Source organism: Crocodylus porosus, unplaced genomic scaffold (assembly GCF_001723895.1).
Source record: "Crocodylus porosus isolate Cpor-Errol unplaced genomic scaffold, CroPor_comp1, whole genome shotgun sequence".
Taxonomy (NCBI): domain Eukaryota; kingdom Metazoa; phylum Chordata; order Crocodylia; family Crocodylidae; genus Crocodylus; species Crocodylus porosus.
Window position 1 is genome coordinate 15322627 of NW_017728906.1, and position 27532 is coordinate 15350158.

At 40.3% G+C, this 27532-nt stretch overlaps 1 protein-coding gene across 2 annotated transcripts in view; it reads right to left on the minus strand.

The window, feature by feature from the left end:
- The window catches only part of CADM2 (cell adhesion molecule 2), a 339304-nt gene that overhangs the window by 311561 nt on the left and 211 nt on the right, over nt 1-27532 (minus strand). The window lies entirely within an intron of this gene.

Below are 27532 nucleotides of genomic sequence, written 5' to 3' on the forward strand. Positions count from 1 at the left end.
TTTACTTTTCAAATTAGTTTTTCTTCATGCTTTTTGTCTTCCTAACTAAAATATGAGTACTTTTAACATAATCATTCTTAAAATTTAGTATTTCACTTGGTACATATTTTCTCTTGCATTTGCCCTAAAAACTGAGACATTAATAGCTCCCAAGGCATCTGATTCGTGTGTTAGAGAGGCTCCTATGAACAGTGTCTGCTTTCTCTTATGATTGCCTTTCATGTTAACACCCATAGAGTATATACAAACATTTATTTATTTATTTATATTGATGACAGGTTGCAATCCATGGATGAAAGAGGTTATCCTGGTTTCCATTTTTCTTTTCTTTTATTATCCCCCTCATACACCTATGCATTTTACTTTAGAAAACAAAATATCAGTTGTATTTTTTTTTTGCCCAAAAGTATAGATAAAAAGGAGTAAATACATTTAAGATAGCCTGGCTTCTTTTTCCTTTATGGCAGTAAGAAAGCTTCATATTTAATCACTTCAGTGGTATTTTCTTAGTATTATAATCCTTTGCCAAACACCTTTTTGCACTCAAAGAGCAAAGGGCAAATGCACAAACAGAAGCTGGTTACACACAAGCATGGAAGTTTGTTTCCCTGGGGACAAGAAGCAGCAGGGGCACACTTTGTGCCACTGCTACTTGTCCCTGAGGAACATCTGTGCTGGACACCCCCTGACACATGGCAGGTTATCCCAGGTGGGGTAGAGGAGGCTGGGGCCAGCACTGGTTTAGCCCCAGAAGCCCTACTTGGGGTCCTGGGGCCTCCGGAGCTGTAACAGCAGCAATTCTACTGCTTGGAGCCTGGCCAGCCAGGCTCCAGTTTTGGGCAGCTTGCGTTACCCCTGCATGCACCAGTCCACTTATTTTTGTGAGGGGTTTTTTTTAACCCCAGATTCTGGGGTCAACCCCCAACTCCTATGCTGCTACCTTCCAGTGCAGAGAAGAGCTGAATGTGTGCTTTGGCAAAGCTGTATTTGTCTGGACACGGCCAAAGAATCTTAACAGAAAGTTAAAGATTTTAAAACTCAGACACAGGAGAAAAGTATGAAGGGTCAAGTTCAACTATCTGCAGTGAGATAAAGAGAGATACCTATAAAAAGCAAAGAAATTATATTAATGATTTTGTATGCATATTTTAAAATGAAGAGCATATTGATTTTTACATAGAAAATAAACCACACACTAGAGAAATTAAAGGAAGTTAATGAAATCAGAAAATGGCTATATACATAGACAAGATTCTTTCAACATTGGCAAAGAAAAGAGAATACAACCTGGCAAAAATTCAAGAAGCGTTTTTATAAATTAATTTAGTAGCAGAGACATTCACAAGAACAAAAAAATTCTTTATTCTATGATTTACAGAAGCAGTTTAAGTGCTTGATCAAAGTGCAAATTTCTTAGCATGAATCTACTTTTTCTACTTCTATATATCTATCTATCTTACAACTAGCGTATAAAACTACCTACAGTATGATGCATTGATTGTAGTTGTCACTAACAATGACAATGAAATATAACTTTAGGACAAATTGTTTATCCATCTGTTGCAAAACATGCAAGTTACAACAATGATATCATGAGAAAAATAAGTGAGATTATTTGATTGCAGTAGAGGAAGAGAAAAAAGACTTGTAAAGGTAAATGTTGCCAAGTACGTACTCACATATACCCAAATACAGTACAAACTCTGTTATCTGGTATCCCCTGGGAATGGGGGATGCTGGATAACAAAATATGCCAGTTAATTGAAGCTGCTGCTTCTCCCACCATGTCTTGAGCATCCCTCTACCCCTCCTGTGGCATCACCGCCTCTCCCCTGGGCCCTGCAGTCCCCACAAGACAGGGAGGCAGACCCCGCACAGCCCCACGCAGCCTGTTATGCCCCCGGACTGTGGGAGCTTGGCAGCGCAGGCTGCTTTACTCTGGGCCATGAGGGATCGTAGAAACCAGAAGTGCCACAGTGGGCACTTCCAGTTTCACTTTTCCTTACAAGTTGGCATGCCAGTTAACAGAGCATGCGGGCTTGTAAGGTGCTGGTTACTAGAGAGTTTACTGTACATACAGGTTAACAGAACATGTGGAACTCCCTAATAAATGTGATACTGTCTCCTTCGCTGTTGGATAAGTGGCAGATAGATAGAGTTATCAACGTGCTGGAAACATCTCAGGGTAGATATTCGGACTGTGTGAAATTTCACTGGGTGTTTCATTTTGACTCTGTTTCAACTTGTTTTGAGTTCAAAACAAGTCAAAACAAAATGAAAGGCGACAAAATTGAAACAAAATGAAAGGCTTCAAAACAAAATGAGGGCAGTCAAATTATTTGTTCGTATGAAAACACAAAGTAAGGAGAAGAGTGGGGAAGGACTGTTCTGATATTGACATCTGTAGCTGGCCAGTGACTGTGATCCTTCCCTGAGGTCCCTTCCAATCCCAGTGCTCCAGGGAACAGATGGAAAAACAGCAGAAAAAGCAGCATTGTTTGAACTGAGCTCTCTCTGTGCTTTGGGGTCAGTTACTGAGTTGTGTCTTCCAGCAGCTGAGCAGCATAAGAGAAATGCAATCACTTCCTACTTGCTAGCCTGTTACTAGCAAGTGGGACTCAATACCCTTCGCTTTCTATACCCTTTTATTTTATTATTCTATTCATTCATTCCTCGCAATTTATTCCTCCTCCAAAATCCTCTTTTTGTTTTTGTTAGTCTATTTCAATTCTTTTCCTCCAGAAAACACATCAGTGCTCTCTCACAGTGTGCATTCCACTCACTGTGCAGGGAAGCACAACATATATTGCATATCAAAATATAGAATTAGACAGGAACACGTACATGCATTTATATATTTTATTTATTACATAAACACATACATTACATAAATATACATACCTAGAATTAACTACATCTATCACATAAATACAGATTATATTACAGAAGAACACAGAGATTTTCCACCACACCAAACACACTATGAAACGCACCATGAAACTTGCTGAAAAGACAGCTGGCAAGCCTTCAGGGAAGGGTAAAAGAGGGGGTAGAGGGACAGGTGTAAGTTCCACCCCCCACCAAACTGAGAGACAGCCTCTTTGTTACAACAAGCAGGCATGAGGCTATTATAACCAACAAGGAGACGCAACAGAAAGAAAGGCTCTGTGCCAGTTTGGCTGCCTGAGATGCTAATGCTACGGTGTTGCTTACCTGTTGTTATTTAAAGTGGGGGATTGGGCTGAGGCTGTAGGGAAGAAAAGGTCTCATTAGGGCATGCTATCATGCCAAGTAGAGGCCCCAGTGCCAGTGAGGGAGGACTTTAACACACACATACACGTACGGACGCATGCACGCACACTCATACATGTCATGAGTTTTGCTTGTCAGCAGCTTGAGATTCAGTTTCCCAGAAATTCCTGCACCTATCCCCTTGAAACCTGGCAGGCTTCATGACCTCAGTAGGGGCTACCAAGCCTGCTGCTTTCATGCTGCTGTGCCCTAAAACACACACAAGGTAACCTGTGTCATGCGTTTTGCTTGTCAGCAGCTTGAGATGCAGTTTCTCAGAAACCCCTGCACCTATCTCCTTGAAACTTGACAGGCTGTGTAGTCCCAGCAGGGGCTACACTCTCTGCTGTTTTCAATCAAATCAGGCAATAAATAACAAAGTTATAGCCTTTTTGCAATTCCCTATTATAGCCTATGGTTGAAACGCATCGAAACAGTGAAAAGTTTTGACAAATTGGAATGAAACAGTGCTTTGCAATTAAATGAAATGACAAAACAAAACACTGTCCCTTCTAAATGGTTAAACAGAAGTGGAAATGATACTGTGCTGTTTCATACAGCCCTATTAGATATATATAGATATACGGCTATATTTTCAACTCTTCCAGTCTACAAACAATAGGCATGCCAGCTTAACTAAATGTGTTTACAATTTAATATGAATTCCTGTATCTGGTCACTCTTAAATTTCTGTGTGTCATATGTTGATTTACCTTAAATACATTTCTCAACAACTTAAATATGTATAGGACACTTCTTCAAACAATGCCAGTGTCCCAAAATGTTTCATTAAGTTAAAATTGTATACTATTTTTGTAGACAAACACATGAAAATCTGATTCAAAGAGTAGACCCAGAGGTATAGGGCAGTGCACATAACAAAATCTCTGGGAAAGAAACTGCACAGCTGGACTTGAATCAGGGGGGCTCTTTGTTTTTTTGGTGAAAGTGTCATAGTAACAGAAGTCCTACAAGCATATATTTACAAAGCCCTTCTATTCAGGCACAAAAGTGGCTTCATTTACTTCAGTCAGAATACCTCCATGCTTAAATTTAACATCTTTAAAAAGGTAAACTTGGGAACAAAAATTCAGAAGCTGGTTGGACACTAGGAACCAAGGGCTTAATGCTGATATTGATTTTATGGCACATTATAAACCTACCTGATTCCTAGAGCTTGCCACACAGGAAAGGTGATAATGGCCCTTCTCCTTTTTTATAGGCCTTGGTCTTCCAATAATTGGGTTTTTTTCTTCTACTAATTGCCTGTTACCACTGAGAATTTCTCTCCCCTCACACATTTTGCAGCTCTAGCAATTGTTTCTTACTATCACTTTGCTTGCTTTTCTTGTTAGACCTCATCTAGCTATCCCAACTATGTAGTTGATGTATAACAGATATCACCCAAAAAATCCCTGCCTCTTGTATAATTCTGGGACCATGACAACTACACCATCACACTAACACTATCTTAAATTTAAGCATATACATACATTTTTACAGGATCAAGACCATTTACTTGACATGAGGAAATGGTAGAACTCTTTAGCCTAATGGTCATAATAAAATGACAATTGTCCTTCCTCATGCATAGCAAAGAGAACAATTCTGATACATTTAAAGGAGTTAAATGCTACCTCTACTGCCTCTCTGTATGCAAAGAAGTTTAAAATTGAGATTTAAGAGTGGGATTTTCAGTTAGAAAACTAATTTTTCCCTTTTTGTGAGGATGAGAAGGGCAAGCTGTTTTATTATTTTGTTTTGTATCCAAACCTTGCATAGTAACAATATGCAATATATATGTAGCACTTTTCATCAGATGATCTCAAATTACTCTAAAACTTCATCAAACTTTTCCTCATCTCTGGGAGGTAGGATATCTTTATTACTCTCATTTTACAGACTGAGACTTTAAGTTTGAGTAGTTAAATCATGGAATCACAGAAATTACAGAAAATTAGGGTTGAAAGGCACCTCAAGAGGTCATCTAGCCCAATCCCCTACTCAAAGCAGGATCATCCCCAATTATATCACTCCAGCCAAGTCTTTGTCCAGCTGGGTCTTAAAAACCTCCAAGGATGGAGATTCCACAACCTCTCTGAGTAACCTGTTCCAGTGCTTTACTATTCTCCTAGTTAGAAAGTTGTTTTTTTCCTAATATCTAAACTTCCCTTGCTGCAACTTGAGACCATTGCTCCTTGTTCTCTCATCTGCCACCACTGAGAACAGTCTAGCTCCATCCTCTTTTCAACCCCCCTTCAGGTCATTGAAGGCTGCTATTCTCTCAAGCTTCGTCTTATGTTTTATATACAAACGTATTCTCTGTCATATTATTATGTCATGGCATTATAGAAATTTATACAAGCACTTTATTCAAAAGGTTGGAGGGTTTATAGGTGTAAAAGACTGGCAACATTATAATCCTTTTTGGGAAAGATTAGTCATTTATTTGAAGCCTGCTTCACCTGATAGATTCAATTCTATTAAAAGGAGAAAGAAAAGTACTGACAAATCATAATACATACTTTATGGAGAAGCAATTCGGAACATTTTTTTGAACATTTTTTGTCAGTAAAGTGGCCTATAAGACCTGGGGAATTAGATAAAATACTCCCAGTCTAAGCTTCTACAAGAGACTTTTATCATGGGATGTTCACGTTATTGTTATTAGTCTCATGTTCATGCTATTAGTCTCCTTTCTTTCTTATTCTATCAAAACACATTTTGAGATGTTGCTTATATTCACATACTGCTAACAGAAATATACATACTAAAACATGACACAAAAGATAAAAGAAGAATCGCTATATTTTAGGTTACATGACAAGTACTTCCTGGCTGAATAATGCTTTCCCCACATTTCAGGAATAAAATTGCAGCACACTTTCTGATGACAAAAGACTGCATTAAATTTATTTTGCCATCTTGCTAATTTTTTTGGAATCACCAAAGTAAACAGTGGGATTCAGCGCAAATGCAGTTTGAATGTTAAAGAAATCAGAATTTTAAAGCACAACTTATTTTTAAGATGGAGCCAAGGGATGAGACTTGGTTATAATGTTACAATCTAAAAAGTTGGTCAATAAATTATGACCTTCCTGAAGGATATAATATTCAGGAACTCGGAGCAGGAAAAACTTTGAAAGCATAAATGAAATTGCAATTTACTATTGGAAAGTGTAAATGTGATTGTAAAGTATACAATAGACACAAAAGTTTTAAAAGAATTGGAAAAAGATACCCAGGGGAAATCAAGGAAGGGGCCAGAGTATGTTACTGAGAGGAGTTAGAGTGAATCAGTCTTGTATGAAGGTGCCCCCACGCCTTACTGACATAAAGAGTTGAATGAAGGAAGGAACAGAAGGAAAACATACCAGCAGCATCCTAAACTCAAAGACAGGGAAAATAAGCTGTTTTAGTAGAAAAAAAGGCAGTGCAAGCCATCACATTACAACAGATGAGTACATCTGAAACATTTTACTCTGAATTATTTTAGAACAAAGGAGAAGGAAGTGTTGGCAGACAACTCTCTGCATTCAGTACCTGACTTTGGAACCCACTTCCCCCAATTGGTTTATCAAAGCCCAGATTTTCTGATCTTCTAGACCTGCTACAAGGCCTTTTTTTTCCTGAGAGAAAGTATGCTGAAGGTCAGAGGAATTTTATTAGTCCTGCTGTGGAGAGATCTGAATTTTATTAATATGTCTTCTGGGGGACATTTACTTGTGCAGTGGGATGGGCAGTCTATTACAATATTCATTATGAAAATTAAATTGTGTCAGGATACCAAGAACATGGAAGAAAAGCCTGTTCATCCTACTCTTGTTTTATAAATATTATCTGAAGATAATGTAGACATGTTAATTCATTAGTTCTGTTCATTTGTGAATGCCAGAAATATAAATGTGCAGAAATAAAGGGCTAGAAATTTGCCAATCATTTATACAGCAGCTTTTTGTGGGATGCAACCAGTGTCTCTCAGATTTTCAAAGAACATTTGACAAATTTCAATAATTAATTCTTGAGCTGAGAAAAACAGATGAAAAGAGATACCATAGGCTGAAAACTGCCAGTCGGAAGGAATAAAAGGTTCAGCAGCAGACAGAACCTTTTCAAGCTGGAAAGAGGTCAGTGTGGTACCACTGGGAACAAAGATGAGACTTCAGTGGCTTTATTATTATTTATATAAGCCACCTGGAGCGTGGCATTGAAAGCAAAATTTCTAACTTGGCAGAAATTGGTGAGCATAGAAAAAAAGAACGATTACTAAATCCAAAATAAAGTTTATAAAGTATTTTCCCTAATATGCAATCCACAGCACTGAGTATGCATATGCATAGAAATAATAACTGGAAAAATGCATTCAGGGAAAAAAAAACATCTGTAATAAGTAAAGAAAGTGTTAGCCATGTTCTAAAAAAACAAAAGAGAACTGCAAATGGTAGTATAAGTACCCACTATGAAAAAATATTTTAAAGTGTCAAGAGTTTAGGTTCTGGGCCTAGCCTCCCCCTGACTCACTCCTCCCCCTTAACCCCATTATAAAACAAAAAGTAAGGGCCTCTACCTTTCTTAGACAGAGGTAATTAACCATATTAGTCTAAAGTCAGGCAGAACACAGGGCAGGATGACACCTTAAGGACTACTTAATTAGTGTCTAAGGGCATATCCCCACATGCAGGGACATGCATTTGCCATGGCACAAAGAGCAGCAGCACGTATTTGGGCAACCCCTTTGTGCCCCAGGCCATGCCCTTGCATGTGCTCTAGCATGTGACAAATTGTCCCAGGTGGCACAGGGGACACTGGAGCCTGCACCTGTGCTGGACCCATCAGCCTTACCTGGGGTCCTTTGGGCCTCCCAAGGCAGCAGCAGCTTCAGTTCAGCTGCACAGAGCCTGGCCGGCAGTCAGAGCATGGCTGTGGGGAGCCAGGCTCCATTTTTGGCAAGGCACACTGCTGCCGCATGTGCCATGCCACTTTTTGCAGCTTTTTTTTTTTTGATACTGGGACATCCACTCATTTGCCATGTGCAGTTTGCAGCACCACAAATAGGTTTGCAGCACTGCAAAATGAACCTGCTGCTGCTAGAGAATGAAATGTCCTGAATGATTCTTTGTGAAGACTGGCAACACAACATGCTCTTTTGTATTTGCATACCTATAGCAACTCACATTTTCTTTTTAAAAAACTGCTAAAACCCTTACCTAAATGTGCAGTAATAATAAATAAACTAATGAAACCTTCAGTTTTTTAACTGTAAAGGCAGAGGCAATGTAAACACACCTGTTATTGCTGTAATATAAGGTACTACTGGAACATAAAGCACTCTTAAAGGATAAAAATTATTTCACCAGAATAAGTAATTGGATATTATGCAGTCAAGTACATGCAGAATGGAGAGGTTAAGTCTAACATCACCAATCCAGGATAAGCAGCATTAGACAGAAATAATGCTCATAGAACATCTACTCCACAATCTTGGCACGATTTAGGGTATATGTTGGAGCTGCTGGACCAGGAAACATTGTACAGGAAGCACTGTATAGTCACTCATCTCATACCTCTTGCCAACCTTTAATCTGCTGCATGCAGGTCCTCCATGTTATTTAAACATCTAAGGGACCTTGGCCTAGTTCCTAGGATCTAGGTGAATTTCACACCCTCTTACAGAAATTGAAGGATTTCTTGAGCTACTGGGGATGTATCTATACAAGATGCTACATCGCCATAGCAAAACACTTGGCAACATAGTATGAGGTGGCAAAATCAGAAGTACCGCAGCTACATTACCATAGTAATGCAGTCCCTTGCTATAGCGTGTCACTACAGCAATATAGTGGCTAAAAATAACCATACATCTCTGGCACAGCACAGTAACTAACAACTGCTACTACACCATCATTTAGTACTTCTCTTAGCAAGTACTAAATGATGGCGCAGTGACAACAGCACAGTAAGGACATATGTAGATGCACCCAGTAAGTAACAACTCTAGTGAGTATAGCAGGACTTAACTTCCTTCTAGCCAACCCACCTCTCCCCACCCCTTGAACTAAGAATTCATGTAATACAAAGAAAAGCAATCACTCAGCATTCAAATAAAGCTCCTTCTCCTGCTGGTGAAGGAGCTGCATGATTTGATCATTGTAATTCATCCTCTTTAATAAGAATGTGAAAACAGCAACACTAAGTTAGGCAGATCCTTTCTCCAGCCCTTCCCTTTAAGTTGACCCATTGACCTTGCAATTTCATTTGATAAAATGAATGGAAAGCAATGGGAAAAGTTTCTGCTTCTTTGAGAGCAAGTGGCCAGGCTAGAACCCAAGGATACTGCCCATCAAAGGCAGCATCCATCACACTTGGACACATATATACTCTGGCTTGGTTGTCCTGCCTCTGTATATCTTCCTCTGTTGGCTGCTTGAGAGCAGGGGGGGAAAGAAGAAATAAGACAGGGAGAGCTTCAAGGATCAGGCTGAAGAAAACTTTGGAGATTACCTAACCTGTGGTCTTGTGGTTACTGCACTATTCTAGGGAGGAAGAAATACAGATTCAAACCCACTCTGGGTAACGAAGGCCTAAAATATGGGAGGCTCCTCCTCCATTTTGTTTCCATCAGTCAAACATTTAGATGGTGAAACAGAATCCAAGACTGTACATAAATGCCAAATCCTAGATTCATAGATTGAAAGGCTGGAAGGGACCTCGGCAGATCATTGGGTCCAGCCCCCTGCACCAAGAAGGAAAGATAACTGGGGGGTCAGGTGATCCCAGCAAGGTGACTGTCTAGTCTCCTCTTGAAGATTTCTAGGGTAGGTGATTGCACCACCTCTGAAGGGAGCTTATTCCACAGTCTGGGCACCTTGACTGTTAAGAAATTTTTCCTAATGTTGAGTTTGTGGCTATTACTCCTGGTTTTCCCCTCAGGTGCCCTGATAAACAGCTGCTCACTGAGCCCTTCATGTACTCCCCTAGTGCAGTGGTAAGCTGCTACCAGGTCACCTCTCAGATTCTCAGCCTTCTCTTCTTCAGGCTGAAGAATCCCAGATCCCTCAGCCTTTTCTCATATGGCTTGCCATGTAAAACTCTGATCATATGGCTGGCTCTTCTATGGACTCTCTCAAGCTTGTCCATGTCCCTGTTAAAGTGTGGTGCCCAGAACTGGATGCAGTACTCCAGCTGCAGTCTCATCAGTGCTGTGCGCAGTGGAAGAATCACCTCCTTGGTTTTGCTGGAGATGCATCAATCAATGCATGCCAAAATATCACTTGCCCTATTGGCTACAGCATCATACTCATATTCATACTGTTGTCTATTATTACCCCCAGGTCCCTTTCATTCACGGTGCTAGTCAGTTTGGGCTGCCAAGCCTGTAGGTGTGTTGGGGGTTGCTCATCCTGAGGTGGAACACTTTATATTTCTTGATGTTGAATTTCATCAGATTCCGATCTGCCCAACTTACTAGACTATCTAAGTCCACCTGTATCTGTAGCCTATCTTTAAGTGTAACCACACTTCCCCATAACTTGTTTTTTTTTCCATGAACTTGGTCAATAAACTCTTCACCCCCACATCCAAATCATTAATAAAGGTGTTGAAAAGTACTGGACCAGGCACCGACCCCTGTGGGATACCGCTGCCCACTTCTCACCAAGATGACATAAATCTGTTCACTATGACTCTCTTCCTGTGATGAAGCCATGCTGGCTGCCATTCAGAATCTTACCTTCTGCAAGCTTACTGCAGATAGAGTCCTCGATGAACTGTTCTAGGATCTTCCCTAAGATGGAAGTTAGGCTAAATGGCCTATCATTACCCAGGTCCTCCGTCCTGCCCTTTTTGTGGATAGGCACAACATTGACCCTCTTCCAGTCCTCAGGTACTTCTCCAGAGCACCACAAGTTGTCGAAGAGTTTTGCCAGGGGTTCCACAATGACTTCAGCCAGCTCCTTCAGCACTCAGATAAAGAACATCCGGTCCTGCTGACTTGTACACATCTATTTTTTTTAATTGGTCATACACCAATAGTAGGAAGGTGATTATTCCTACTGTGCCCATCCTGTACTCTACCTGGCTTTCCTTGTCCCATGGTCCAGTGAAAGACGGAGGCGAAGCAGTCATTCAGGAGTTCAGCTTTCTCCTGATTGCCGATAACCAGCTCTCCTGAATTGTTAAACAATGGCTCTATACTCCCACTTGTTTTCCTCCTGTTCCTTAAAGAAGGACTTCTTGTTGTCCTTGATTCCCATTGTTAATCTAGTTCGGTTGCCATTTTAGCCTTTCTTATCTGTTCCCTGATGTAGGCCATCATGGAATAGTCCTCCTTGTGGCCCATCCCAAGCTTCCATTGTTTATAAGCCTCTTTCTTAAGAGGACCAAGATTTCCCTGTTTAGCCAGCCCTTCTGTTACCTTTTCTCCACATGGAAATGGACTCCCTTTGTGCTTCAAGGATCATGTCCTTAAGGAACAACCATTCTTTGTGCACACCTTTTGCCTTTGGGCCCTGGTCCCACAGCACTTCCCCTACTAGTGACCTAAGCTTGCTGCAATTTGCATTTTTGAAGTCCAAGACTTCAATCCTGCTATCACATTTATCTGCCTTATGTCGGACAGTGAGCATGATGATTTCATGGTCACTGTTGCCCAGACTTCCTTCTATATTTAAGTTGGTCATCAGGTCATCTCCTTTGGCCAAGACCACATCTAGCAGAGTGGTACCTCTGTTGGGCCCATGCACCTCCTGAGTCAGGAAGAGCTCCTCAACATAGGTCAGGAAGGATCGCGACTGATCCAACTTGGCTGAGTGTTCCTCCCAGGAGATGTCTGGATAACTAAAATCACCCATGATGACCGTGTCACGTGCACATGCAACCTCAGTCAGTGCTTGAGTGAACTCCAGATCAAGTTCCTCCCCATGGTTTGGTGGTCTGTAGTATATACCTACAGTTAGGTTTCTCTCATAGCGATGGATAACTGCCATTGAAGCAGGTAAAGTGAAATAGCCTTCTCTCTTGATTGTTTAATCACTTCAGGCCCATCCCATGTTGAAAACCTGCTATTGCATCTATGGAGTCTATGTGCTGTTCCCTGCCATCCTGAGGTTAGAATTTTGTCATATCTGTTTTGTTTCAAGTTCATTATAATTTTATTTAGAATGTCATATTACTATTTGTATAGCAAACTGTTCTCATTTGTTTATACTATTTTTCAGAAAATAAATACAATATAAACCAAACTAAAAGCAATAGAGGATGCTGCAGAATTGCATAATTGGTATTTCCAATGCAGCTGACAAAGTGTTTCAATCCAGCAAAAATTCTAATTCATAATTTGGCAATTTCCGTGGTACATAACAGGGCTTGGGTAGAAGGATGCTAGTTGGAACAACAATGGCAAACATTTGGGTTGTGTGCACACGATATTATATGGAAATCTCAAATGCCTCAATTTTGGAAAGCTCTGACAGATGCTGAGGCCAACTATTTCTCCAGCATAATTGCAAAGGGTAAAGTGCAGCCAGCAACTTTATTTAGAACTATTAACAGCATGATGAATTTGAGTTTCTCCCTTTCAGAACAGAACATGCAAGGAAAACATGTCTAGTTGTATGAATCTTCACAAAAAATCATAGTTTAGCTACTTTCTATAATGTCACAGTCTCTTCTGACTCATAGATTTTCTTCATTCTGAGTTACCTACCTTAGTTTATTTTTGAGATGCTAAAGTAGGTGGGCCACTTAACAGTACAGTATGAATTTGTTCTTGATACAAACCTCCTGTCTTGATCTATTGTGACCCATGTTCTTTATCACTCGTAGTTGGAAGAAGGGATTTGTTTATTTTTTTAAAGGGAAGCATAATTAACACATTATGTTTACCTTTAGAAGATTGCCATGCTCTCTCAAAATTTCTCCCTGCTGACTGGTGAGGCTTGTTCTCATGAGTTCCTGCTACAAATAGCAACTGAAGAATTGTGTTAGTTAAAATGGAATTGATGCTGATTTCAATTGTAAAAGGCTTTCTGGATAAATTGTTGCAAAAAGAACAAGAAAGCAACATGAAGTTCCTGAAAAAATAGTCTAGAACTACTACCACTTAATGCACTGAGCAAGAGGCAGCAGTCTGTTACATGCATTTTTTTTTTTTTGCTCAGCTCACCACAGCATAACCACTTGGTCATGCAAAGTATATTTAGCTGGCATAGGTGGACTTCAGACTTCTTCCTTCAGAGTCTCTTTACCCAGTAATTTCTCCTGGATGAGGAGAAAGAAGAACACAGCATCTCTAGACTGGATGTTCAATATAAAATAGCACAGTTCTCATTGCTAATACCAAAGCTATAATCTGACATTAAAATGACAAGTGGATGAACCTTCTTGGAAATCCAGGCATACGGGTTGCATTCGTAGACACTGCTCATTTGAAAATCTGAATCTAGCTATATGATAGTGGAAGCCTGAGCTAGTCTGAAAACTTCTGAAGTCCAAAGAATCATAGAAAGACAGTGGCAGCGCCAGAAACTGAAAATCCCACTGCTGAGCTTTAACCACTGAAAAGAGCTGATGAATGGACCAAAAATAATGGACCCATTGGAAACAATAGGTGTGGAAAACCAAAAGAAAGAGTAACATAGTGGTCATTCAGCATCCACCTTTACATTGTTGTTCCTTCAATCAGTACTTCAGCAACCACTTTTCATTGCCCCTGTCTTCAGGGTTGCTCTTAATTTTTTCTCCAGTTTCAAATAAATCTTTCCCAAGAAAAGGTCAGAGTTTGCAGGGAACAACAGGAAGACTGTGGAAGAGGAAAAACACCTTTTATTTCTACTATACTATAGTATTTGGACATGTTTTCAATTGGGACAAGCTAGTAAGACTACTTTAACAAGTTTTTGTAATGACCTTCTATTAAAGGTGGAAGTTGACAGGTTTTCATTTCTGTTTTTCTCAGTGGTGAAATTTTGTAAACATAAATAAGCACTCTTTGATGTTGCTCCTTTGAATTATGGAGTTTCACTTGGCTCTGTATTGGGTCCACACTTTTCAATATCTGTGCACTTCTACTAGCTTGCAATTTTTTGCCATTACACTGCAGTATATCATTTTTATGCAGAAGATACCCAGATTTATTTATCCCTCATAATAAACCATTCTGCAACAACTGAAGTACTGCCTGACTGATGTTAATAATTGAACAGCTCAGAACTTTTGAAAGATAATGCAAATAAGACAAATAGCACTAGCTGGCTTGCTTTTTTGTGCAAGTAATTTACTTCTATAGCAGTTCAGCTGAGAGGACAAACTTTGGGTTTTTTAGAAAATATTTAGAATTTTGGACCTCAACACTTGTCTGGCAGAAAACATAATGATTACACATTTATATCTTCCCAATACCTTTTGTGTTATACACGGAACTTAATCTGTTTTGTTTTTTCTATGGATTATTTTAAAATGCTAATCCATGCCTGTGACTTCTAAAATGAACAACGGGACTGTGTGTACAAGACCTCTTGATAACCCATTTAACAGGAACTTGCTGGCATCCCCAGTGTATGCCTATAAGAACTAGAAATATTATTTGGCTAGCTATACTCATTAGTAGACCACACTCCGTCAATGGTGTACAAAGCTATTTTGTATTGCCCTTTGCTGTGTAAATAAACTCCCTAATCCTGTTTTGTCTTTAGTATCTTCTGGGTAACACCCAGAGATCTATTAATAGGGATGATGGTGCCTTGAGCAGAGGGCTGGACTGGATGACCTTATGAGGTCCCTTCTACGCCTATGTTCCTATGATCCTATAATACTGATCTTCCAGTATTCAACATAGTATATTGTATGTACTCCTAGATAAAACAATAACAAAAATAAAATAATAATAATAATGCTGCTGCTGCTTCTGAATTAGCATTTTAAGGCAAAATAAACTACTAGGGTGTTATAGTTTTCTTGATGCCAGGGGCTAAATTATATTAACTTAATTTGCCAGTGACACGTATGCAGCCATATAACTGCAGTCTTTGGCACTTGCCTAGAAACAGAAATGCTATTTTCTTTGATCAAATACTTTAACAAGAACTTTTCAAGGAAGGGAAGGAGGAGAATAATTCTCCTACCTTTCTGCTCAGTAACCATGTCATTAAGACACTTGCCCAGAATGTAGAAAATCCGCACCTACGCCCCCTTCACGAACAGAGGACTGGAAAAAGAGCTAGACCAGGGGTGGGCAAAATGGCTGATCCAGCCATCAGCTGGACTCCATTTCCCAGCTGCCCCTGTGCAGGGCTGAGGCTGCGATTTTGTGACAGGAATAGCTTGCTCTGTAGCCAGGGCAGAGCCACAATCTATGGACTGCATGCTCCAGGCAGGGACATACAGGCAGGGGCTAACAATTTTGGCTCTGCTCCCCAGGCTATCACCACTGCAAGAAGCAGGGGCAGAGCTCTGATCCCCTGCCTGCATGCCCCTGCCCAAAGCATGCAGGCTACAGATCACTGCTTGTCCTTAGCTCCAGAGCAAGCTGCCTCCATCACAAGATCCCAGAGACTCCAAAGCAGACCCTTACCCTGCTCTACCAAATGCCCTGCCAGGGTGGCTAGGGACATTCTCCATGATAACCCCAGCCTTGAGTTTTCACAGCACAGCTGTGGCTGGGGTCTCCATGGAAACCAGCCCCAGCCATACAAAAGGGCAGCTTGGAAATGGAGTCCACTGCTGACCAGATCCAGAAGGCAGGCTGGACTTTGCCCATCTCTTAGCTAGACATTGCTCAGAACTACATGCAGAAGTTGCGCTCCTGAGCAGCTGAGAGAAAAAAATATAAAGCCAGAAGGAAAAGAACATGCCATAGGTATGCCAGTGAGATAGAAGAGGAGAAGGCAGCCCCAAGTTCTAGCCTCATCCACTTACTTTCTGGGTGCAATTTATCTATTTAATCTAATGAATATTATATACTAGTGAACTAGAGAAGAGCTACAGCCACAGGAGACCTGGAGAGGGCCTGGGTAATGCACAGAGCTGAACTGCATAAGTGCCAAAAACTGCATTTGTGCAGCTACTGTGTACTTGCTATTCAAACACAAAGGAAACTAGGATTTAGCCTGAGTGGCAAAAATCCAGGAAAGTTAAATTTAAGTATTAATATTGTAGAATAGATATATATGAATAGGAAGAGATGTACGAATCCAAACAGCCTTAATTCTGTTCTGTAGAATGCCATAAAACAACTGTGTGATTGTGACAGGGGGCCATCTCGAGGCCCTTCCAAACATTGGCCCACCCACCTGTCTAGGGTAGTCCACCCACCTGACTCATCTGCCATGCCTTTGTTGGAATTAAATAGTTGTTTACAGGTGAGAGGCTGCCCATTTAATGCCTGATGCCAAGAGCATAATATATGACTCTGCATCATTCTTAAACCATGCCCCTTGCCTTGTAGATGACATGACTATATGATTCCAGCCCCACACTGGCCCCACTATATTCCGGACTGAACACTGAGACCCTACCCTGGATCCCTCCTACTTAGGCAACCTAACTTCCACCCTCGTACTGGGCAGCAGGCCCCTTTGATTTCAGAGGACCTGGCCTCACTTCTAGGCCAGTTGGGACTCCAAGCTTATATTTTTGGCTGCCCCTCATGGTGGGCATCCTTCCCCTCAACCACCCTGGTCCTGGCCCAGTCATTGACTAGTCAAAATTTTAGAGGTAGGTTCTTGGCAGCTGGCCCTTTCTCTCATACAGTTCCACCTTCTCAGGCCCCTCCACACACTATCATCACTCTGTGAGCTTGTGGACCACATAGTCACTTTGGACCCCTCCTGGACCCACTGTTCCACCCTACTGAGCCTCTACTCTGTCCCCTCACTGGGGCTATTACTCCATCCCTTCAATGGGGCCTCTGGGCCTTATGCTCTGTGGACCTCAAGCCCCACCCTGTGGGCCATAGACCTGTGCTTTTCTGTTGGGGTGTGCTCCCCCAACCTTTCCCCTCCATAGGGTCACCCACAAGCAATTCTCCCTCTAAGGTGTAGTGATCTATGAGCACACGGCTTTGGTCCAGTCCTGAATTGGTCCCGCCTCCCCCTGCAACACTGCCCTGGGGAAGATCACAGTGCCTCCTCCTAACAGCTAACATACCAAAAGGTACAAAATTCATTAAATGGATCTGGACTACACTCATCCTAATAGACACGTATCCTCATGTAATGGATTTTGCGTAAAACTAATAGTAAATACTAAACTAGAACTAGAATGGTTTGTGGTTTGTTTGGAGGAAGAGAGGGGGTTGCTTACACAGTGGAGGAGAGCCAGGCTGCCTATGCTGCAGGAGGGGTGAAGGGAAGGGAGGAGAGGAGCTTCCCAGGTGGTACATGCATCTGGAGGGGCAGGGGAGCAGAATAATTCCCCAGCATCAGCCCTTACCTCACCTCCAGGAGTGAGGAGGTACATGGAATTGGGGCTGGGGAGAAGTTCTCTGGCCCTAGCTCCAGCCTGAGTTTATCTTTGGTAACTATCCCGCGTGGCCCCAGTGCATCCGTCACGCTCCATGCCCAGCTTGTTGCCGCAACCCAGCTCCTCGCCGCATGGGTGCATGGCATTATAAGTTTGTATGTGGCATGGTTTTAAAACCTGTGTGGCTGTACACATGGGCAGCTTACAGTGAACACTGCCCACAAGGCAGCAGGGGCTGAGACTTTCTGGTACCCCAGACTTGCCTTTCACTAGGGAGGCAAAGGTGTAGCATTTCCTAGAGACTACCCTGCCACTGACAGCCCCACCATACCATCCAAACTTATCAGGGTCTAGTTTTAGTTCATGCCCCAGGACCAGGAACTTCCTCCATCCCCATAGTTCCTGCCCTAACCTCCAGCTGTTCTGGAGACAGCTGTACTCTGGCCACGAGATGTTCACCATTCAGCTCCCCAGCTGCAACTGTCTGGCTCTATTCTCAGGGTCTGTCTTATACCCTGACTGTCTAGCCTGACACCAATCAGGCAATCTCCTGGGTGCCATGTGACCCTCCTGATTAGGTCTGCTCCCAACTGCAGGTGGATCTCCAGCCTGCTTAAGCCCTTAAAGTGGCAGGCACAACCTGTGCTCTGCCACGGTCATTAAGGTCCATTAATGGATAAAGCCCAAACTAGATTAAACTGATATTTAAAGGCATCATGGATATTTTCTCCTGCCACCCCCTTTTTCCAGTCTTTGCAATACCCTGTATTCCACTACCCTCTGTTCTCCTGTACCCTCCCTTGTATTTCTCATGTACCAACTAAAATTTCCCTCCTTCCTTTCCTCAATAGTTTTCCCCAAGTTTTATTTTCCTCTTTTCCCTACACAAACACATACTGTACTCTAGTTCTCCTTTCCTACTTGTTCAGAAGATCTTGTGCAATGAGTTGCATTTAAAGAAATATTTAGGAATAGTGTTCATTTTAATTTTTTCAATCTCAGATTTCAAATTTGTCACACAGAGTAGTGCCTGTTTTCAAAATGGTCAATATTTCTCATTGTTCTCAATGATAATAGAAAAGATGAGACTGCATAATGTGAAAAGGAATCCAGAAGGTAGCAGATAATTTTTGACAAACAGCAGCAAAATTAATCACTAATCCTTAGTGTATGTATAGCTATCTAGCTAGGTACATAGATATTAGTATATGAATCAATGTAACCTATTATACATTTTTAGAAGACTTGTACTATATAGGGTTTTCTATGGGAACATATTTTTGGCATTCTCTATTTTTTTCATCAGGAAACTTAACTAAATATTTTGTTTTGTCTCAATTTTATGTTAAACAGTATCTATCACAATACTCTTGGGGGTTATATTTTGTGGCCTTCATAGCCCTACATTCTCTCAATCACAGTCACAGTGCATCAGGTAAGAGGTAATCAGACAAAGAGCTGGCACAATGGAAATAATGATGGCATGGCATAAAGCACTCAAATGACAACTTCTATGTGGCACTGCAGCAATTCATAATAGAACAGAATGCAAACAAAATATTGTGATATTTTCTCTGTGAATTTCTTGACCTTTTGTTCCATAAAAACATATTTCTACCTGATTTATGAGAATAATCAATGTTGAAATATCAGAATCCTTTACATAATTCCAATTTTCAGTCAAATCAAAGCTATCACCTGGAATTCTATACCTTCATGTATGCATTTTGTCCATATTTGTTTTTATTCACAAGGGGATGAGCACCCTGTTAAAAAGGAAAAGACCAGGTGATGCTTTTACCAGGTCCCGAGAGAGCATGCTAGAGTTTTGATCATAAAACACAGCAGGGAAGTGTCATATTGAGGAATCATAAAGAATAGGACTGCCTGTGACATCAAGCATAACATTTTGTTTTTACTTAGATATCTAACAATTATTTCAATTTTCTCTCAAAAAATGAAACTGAATTATGTATTCACCCTGTAACTGTTCTTAAAAAAACCCTATATATGAATATATCTCCACATACCATATTTAATTGAATACAAGATAAGGATTTTTCCCCCAGTCAGCCTGGGCAAAAAGTCCCTCATCTTATAATTGCATACAAGTAAAGCTCATTAAATACATTGTTTGTCATTAAACTGCTACCAGAAGCAATGGAAACCAACTATGAAGTTCATTAAGTGCAACCAACATGGGACATGACTAAAACACATGGCCCATATGAGGCAAGTAGACTGATGTGAACCTACACAAAATAAGATATACTGCAGTGCCCAATTGCATGCAGTCCCCCCTCAGCGCTCTCTTTTTCAAGTCATGGTAAAGCCACTACACTGAATATATTTTGACCTTCTTTTCACTCCCACAGCTGAAATACACTTTTCTTTCCATTTCCAATTATTTTGGTTTCTATATTGGCCTTAAATGTCTGGCAGCCATCACCAAATGGGTCCCCAAGCAGCTCACACAGAATCTCTCTGTTGCACCCTCTCTTACCCTGTTGCATGGGATCGGTGTGGCCAGGCCTTCTGTGAATTAGAGCAAGACCAGATTGCCCTGTGTCTCATCTGTATATACACTTTTGGAGCCTCCCAGGACTCACGACAAAAACACTCAGTTTGTCATGAGTGGAAGTCTAATTAGCACATGGATCCTTTGTCGGGGGTGTCTGGAATCCACATGCATGCTAAGTAATGCTAAGCTGTGGGGTCATCATGGCTTGAAACACTGTTGACTCTGCTGGGACCCAGCCCAATGAACTATATAGTAAATAATGAGCCTTTTGGCTTTGAACTAATATCATGCCTAGTTTGCACTATGTATAGGTAAGTACATAAGTGCTGCTTAAAAGTGTATTTATTGAGTACCTGCGCTAAAACTTGCAGCAATTTCAAAAAAGGTAAAATGCATCAATTCTCAATGAACTAAGTTTATGGGTACCTGAAGTAATTTGCCTATAATTCAAATTACTAGAGGGATGTTTATTGCAAGGTAAGTGTTTTCAGATTTGCTCCTCACTTCCACAGTAAGGAGGAGTTGAAGGAGTTACAAGGGGAAGAAGTTGGGGAGGGCAAAGAGCAAGGGAGCTACCTGAGCCCCTACATTTATTTGCCTTGCTGTAGCAGTGGAGGGGAGGGGGAATAAATTCAAGGCAAACCTTCAATAGTTAGATTCTATACCTGGAAAACTATAACATTCATAAATTTTCCATATATAGAGTCTAATGGGGGGGAGTCATCTTATAGTCAAGTAAATACGGTACATGTATGTACTTTATAAGCAGTCATATAAACATGATATTCTGGAGGCTTTAGGACTTCCTTTAACATCAGGTTAAACATATTTGGTTTTAGCAACTGTGAAGGAGTGAGAGCAAGTAAACAAAAGCCCTGAGGTCCCTTACATGCTGGGCAGGGGAGGTCAGGAAAAGAAAAGCAGCCAGCAGCAACAGACAGGGAAAGTAAAAGCAAGCAACACTTACAGCATGGATGGTCGACGGGACTGCAGCTGGAGACCGGAAGAGAAGAGAAGCAATCACCACACTTCCGAAGCAGCATCGCACTCCGGATTGGAGGAGGGAAGCTGCTCAGAGGTATTTCTGGTACTGGAGAAGGGCAGAGGGAGGTCTATTCCATGTGAGTCGCAGAGAGAGGAGTGGCTGAGCATCCAGGCAGACAAGTGTTGCAAACTCTGCCGGAGAAACACTGGGGTGTGACCCAGAGAAGGAGGCAAGTGGAAGTCTGCCCACAGAAGGCTTCTGATAATCCCTGGAGTGGATTACAGTGACAGCTGATGATCCAGGAGAGGGGCCAGAAGAATTGTTGTTTTCAGGTTAGAGCCTCGCTGCACATGGGAGAGATCCCACTTGGACTGTGAATGCTCACGAGTAAGCCGGGGGCAGGCCTGTGCAGAGCAGTGACTGGATTAACTGTTTTTTGTCTGTTGTGATTTGGACATGAGAACCTGACCCCAGGTGAAGGGGACATAGACTGAGCCTCAAAAGGAGACTGAGAGCAGTCAAGTTTTGTTTTCTTTTGGATATTTCATTACAGACCAAGGCCAGCCCCTGGAAGGGTGCACACCTAACTAGACCTGACAGTCATCCTGGTGGCTGAGGGCAGAATAGTAGACCAACAAGCAGCATTAAGATATGGCTGTAGAGAACTACAAGTGCCATCTGGAGAGACTAGGGTGGGGTAAAGGGGAGGTTTGGACCCCACAGAAGAAAACAGGGATTCAGAACAGGTCGGATCACCTTGGGCATTGCCTCCTAGCAATATAATATCATAAAAGTCATGGCAGACAAGAAATGTAAGACCAGCTTCCTGGCAGACCAGATGAGATGAAGCCGAGGACCACCCAGTCATTGTCTGTAGGGAAACGAGCTCCAGGCAGTGGCAGCAAGCCCTACAACATCTATATTTATTACAGTAACACAGGGGGCTATAATACATTAAATCCAAAAGACAAACACTATAAAACGTACTAAATATCATCAAGCAACATAGTGGGATCAAGAAAATGACTGCCAGGTGTATTAATACTGAGGAGGCCCTTAGCAATGCTCTGACTGGAATTTGATCCCCGATTTAAAGTCAATGGGAATTACTTTATAGGTATTTAAGCAGTTATGCACTATATTTAGTACCACGTTCTTTAGAAGCCCACTTTTTATTTGATCTTTCAACAGCTGAAACCAATTGCATTGGCATAATGTGAATTAATATGAATCAAGTAAATAAATCAAGTCCAATATGATCTTTGCTTTTTTGATAGATACATTTAGATAATTTGATGGTTTAAGGATGATATGTTTACATTAGGAACTGAGATACATGCATAAGGTAGTATTGTTTAAAGTAATTTTGGGTTGCTATACTCAGTCTTATGTTTGTGAGTCAGCTGAAATATCTTCATGTGGCATATTAAACATGCCATAGCAAAATAAAAAAGTACAGTTGTACCTTAAAAGAGTACACCTGATTAAAAAATACATTTCTAGGAATTTACAGAAGAAAGAGAGGATTTCTTTAGCCCTCAGAAAAAGAGCAATGCAACCCAGATATTCTCCATAAAATTTTTCTAACACTCAGGCTACAGAGAATAAGGCTCATGGCATCCAAACACTGGTGGGAATGCAATGTGAAGACACATTTATGTGTGTATAACTTAACTATGGCCTACATGAAAATAGTAGGTTGGCAGTATCTTGATCAAATAGTAACTTTTCAGGGCACCAAGGTAATGCAGACCTTGGAGAGACTGAAGTATTGATTTCTTTCTACCTCCAACAGAGGAACCAGGATCATAATATAAATATAATATTTCCCTTTGAGAAGAGACTCGATAAACTACATCCACAATTTAAATTGATACCGGATAATGTGGGGATGTTTCCATACTTCCTCTGCCAACCATTCCAGAATATGATGGGCAGTCACTGCTGTTCTATCCATAGCAAGTGCTTTCTCTGGATACCCCAAAAATGTCTATTCCTAGGTTCTCAGCATCTTCTAAAATAAAGGGGAAGACCTTTTTGTCATTTTCAATATACCACAAACATCTGAGATCTTCATAGTGGATTTGTCATTCCTCTCTTCCAGGAAGGATAGATGTGAAAATTCTGACTGTCAAATTTAAGGTGGCAAAGCTGTTGCAATAAGTATTCATTTCTATAAGGTCAGGAGTGCTGGTCTAGCCAAGGGCAGTTTAATTAAAACTAACTCCAAGAATACAGGACATGTCAAAGCATCAGGTACAGACATCAACTCCTCAGCTAATTAAATTTTACTGAGGAAAAGTATGAGGCCTTTAACTTCTATCTTCCTTCTCAAAATTGGTCTATCGTTGTTGTCTCTGACAAGCTATCATGCCTGCAAGTCTTGGTTAGCTATTGTAAGGACAGCAATAGCACAGAGCCATCTCTTAGAAGTGCTCATCGGAAAGCCTTGACAGAGCCAATACCTTATTTGAGAAACTTGTATTGAGCAATTCTGGAGTGGTACATCAAGGATCTGAGATTGTAACCTCTACAAACTAGTTGCACCTGATCAGGTGTATTGAGATTCCCTAAATGATTCATGATGATCCCCCATATAATTATCTCCCATAAAGGGCCCATGATTGGCACTGATTCATTGGTTCAGCTTTGGCTCTCTTAAAATAAAATCTTCTAAAACTTTTTGGACCAGGCTTCCTGGAAGACTCAGAGGAAGGCAAGAAATATTTAATTCCCTCTATACAGAACTTGGATAATTGTGGTAATTGTGTGAGTATCTGTTACCTCTGAGTCACCTAAACTTCCCAAAGGTCCAAGGCTAAGGAGTTGGGACAAACTGCCTATGCAAACATGCATAATGCTAGGAAGTTCCACAATAATGCAATAAGTTCCAGAATGTAACGTAGCTAATCATCCTGAGAAAAATGCATTCAGGAAACTCTCAGCAAGGAGCTGACCATTTGGAAAACTGTGGGGCCCTATGGATTCCAAAGGAAGGATGATTTTGAAATGCACCTTACTGCACATGAAAGCACAAAACTGAAATTTGGGAATTGAAGCCAGTAAGGGCACAGGTACAAGAAATGAGTACCTGGTGAGAGTAGTTTCAAAACAGAAACAGTCTGCAGCATAGGATTCTCCTTTAACTATTAATCAGTCACAGTTTTAAATGAAGTAGTAGGCAGCAAATGCTTCACCTGGAAAGGATTAAGAATGGAGTCTTCACAGCTCAGCCAGAGCAGTAAGAAAAAGCAAATGAGTGTTTGCCTACTTCACTCCTGCCAAATCATATATTAGAAATTGAATCTTGTAGCGTTTCTGAAGACCTAGTAAATGAAGATGAGACAATAGAACCTCTGTGGTGTTTATTTAAGAAAGATAATGCAGTCATGCATGAACAGAAACAGAAGTTTGAAGCTGTAACTTAACTATAGTTTATTTCTTCTAATATTATAAGCATCATCATATCAGTTTATAATGGCAACTATCTGATGCCCTTTTTCTAAGTTTATTGGAAAGTTAGGGAGAAAATAGCATAACCAATGTTTCCCTGCACCCATATAGAATGAGTAATAAAGCATTACAAAAAATATACTCTTGTTAATACCATTTTCCTATAAGATTTTGCAGCACACTCATCAGTGAATGAACAAATGCTCATGAACATCTATTCATATTTACAGATGAGCAGAACCCATGTATACTTCTGCTTCTTAATATAGGTCTTAGCATTTGAGTACACATGAAAATGCATCTCTGTTTGATCCGCTGCATATATTCAAGTGGTCCAAGTGCCAGGTGTGGGTTTAGGTGATTTGCTTATCTGTATCAGTAGTGTGCATCTTTGTACCATTTTATTTCCTCGTTCTAATCCATGATAATGATGATCTAGAATTTAGTAACTTAGCCAAGTGTCACTATTGATTATATGACAAACAAAACTTTAGAAGATTTTAAGAAGAGTTCTCCGTGCCCAAAAGATTGCCCAACATCTTCACCTCTACCAACTCTACATTTATTCCAATAAAAAAAAAAAATCACCAAAATAACCCTTGTACTTTTTCTGGATGTCTACAACAATAGACCATCCCTACTGAAAAACATATAGTATGAACAGATAAAAACAGATATTTTTCAAGCAGATTCTCTCCAATCTATCATACCCACTGATATTTACTTTTACTTGTTCATGCAACGTTTCAGCCAAAAGAAGAATTTTAAAAAGTAAGATAATCATGCATCAAAAGAACAAATTTTAAGCCAGTTTCTTACTTTTCATAAGAATCATGAATTCTCAGTTTCTAATTAAATTCTTTTCCTATTCATTTTTGTGCTTTAGTATTGAATTAGTAGTATATGCATATATGTTATACATGGTATACTTGTATATATGAACATATGTACATAGTATATAAAGACAACATTCAGTATTTTTGAGTGGACTTCCGTTATGACACAGGCCTGTCCCAATATTAATTGAGGAAACCCTTGCATAATTTTCAATTTATTTTTGTAAATGTCAAATACTGACACTAAATTTGGATATTTTAAGGTTTAATGATTATAAGATACAAGCTTAGACTGTTTAATTTTAAGCAAACAACTAACCTGGCATTTCAGACATGCAAGCAAAGTTTTACTCAAAATTATCTCTTCAGAGTGAAAAAGTACATACTTAAGTGGATATAAGTCAACGTTAAGATACTTAAATTACTACTTTATTAAAAATGGAGACAATTAGAAACTTAGGGCTTTTTATGTATAAAAGCATATTGTTAAAGAATGTTTAGCTACATTGGGAAATTCACAGTCAGAAAAAAATCCTAGTGTACAATGAAGATAAACTGGGACTTTCAGGGCTGGATCTTTCAGTTGGATCACCAATGTCAGATGTTTGTGCCAGACAGTCTCAGATCAACATGTTTCTCCATAAGTGTCAGATCCCAATTTTGAAACACGAGTTATAGATGTGTTTTGTGCTTCTCATTGGGATGGAAACTCTAGTAAGTCACATATATCAAATGAAGCCCATGGTACAAAGCAGCCAAATATGTATCACCTTTTGAAATTATTATAAGCAATGCTCAAGAGAAAATATGGAAGGAAAAATACAACATAGGCACAGTTTGAAACATGTTAAACAGTATTATGGAATTCTGTACTTTTTAATAGAAAATGTACACTGTTGTGGTTAGTGGAAGACACTGGGGTTTTTATGTTTAAAAAAGTAAGAATGTAACTGATACAGCCTGTTTGTGCCAGCATCTTGGTAGAATTATCAAACAAACTAGAATTAAGTTTCCTTGATGATATATCACAGTAAGAAATAAAATAATGACAGTTCTAAAGGTGGTTGTGAGTGGACAGAATAAGTGAAAATCCTTTATGACTTCAGATACTGGAGGGCAACTGATTTAACTGTATGACAGGTGGGGTGATCATATACAATATTATCTGTATGGCTAATTTTAAGATAAAAGATTAATAATTTAAAGTATTTTTTCCCTTATAGTCAGATTCAAAAGAATGGGGATGACCCTATTTCTGATTCTGCATGCTTTGCATGTAAAATCATACAGTATAGCCTCATAAATCTGGTTATAAAAAAATCCAGAATTATCAGTAAACCAGCACTACCCCCTGCCGCTCTGGGACCATCCACCGCCCGTCCCTGCCCTCCCAGACACAGAGGGAGAAGCTTGCATGTGGTGGCTGCTGCCACCATTCACCACCCCATGCCATTGCTCTACATGTGGTTGCTAGTCCGGGACCAGCTGCCGCTAGCCCTCCACTTCCCCACTCCTAGACCAGCTTCCACGCCAATTTTAAAAATCCAGCAATTTCAAATTTCTGGCAGGTGCTCAGTGCCGAGCACACTTGATTTATGAGGTTATACTGTATTATGTTTCTGTGAACAAGGGTCGGCTGTCACAAAAATGGAAGCATAATCTTTTTTATAGATGTAAAAAGAAAAGGGGTGTAATTATGAGGGTTTTATAGTGCCTGCTCAAAAACATATAGGATATTTGTGACTATGTGTACAGACAAAAATTAAAGAAGATATTAAAATAATAGTGAGAAATGTTCATAAATCAAAGATTTTGGCTTAATATATACTGTCTTGATATATTATCATTATATCTATAGTTTAAATAAAACTCCAAATACATTTTCTTGCCATGAAGTGTACCAAAGTAAGCAAACTACAAAGGATTTGTTTTATATGTACAATATAATAAGCCAGCTAAAAAACTATAAATACAGGATGAGGGCTGAAA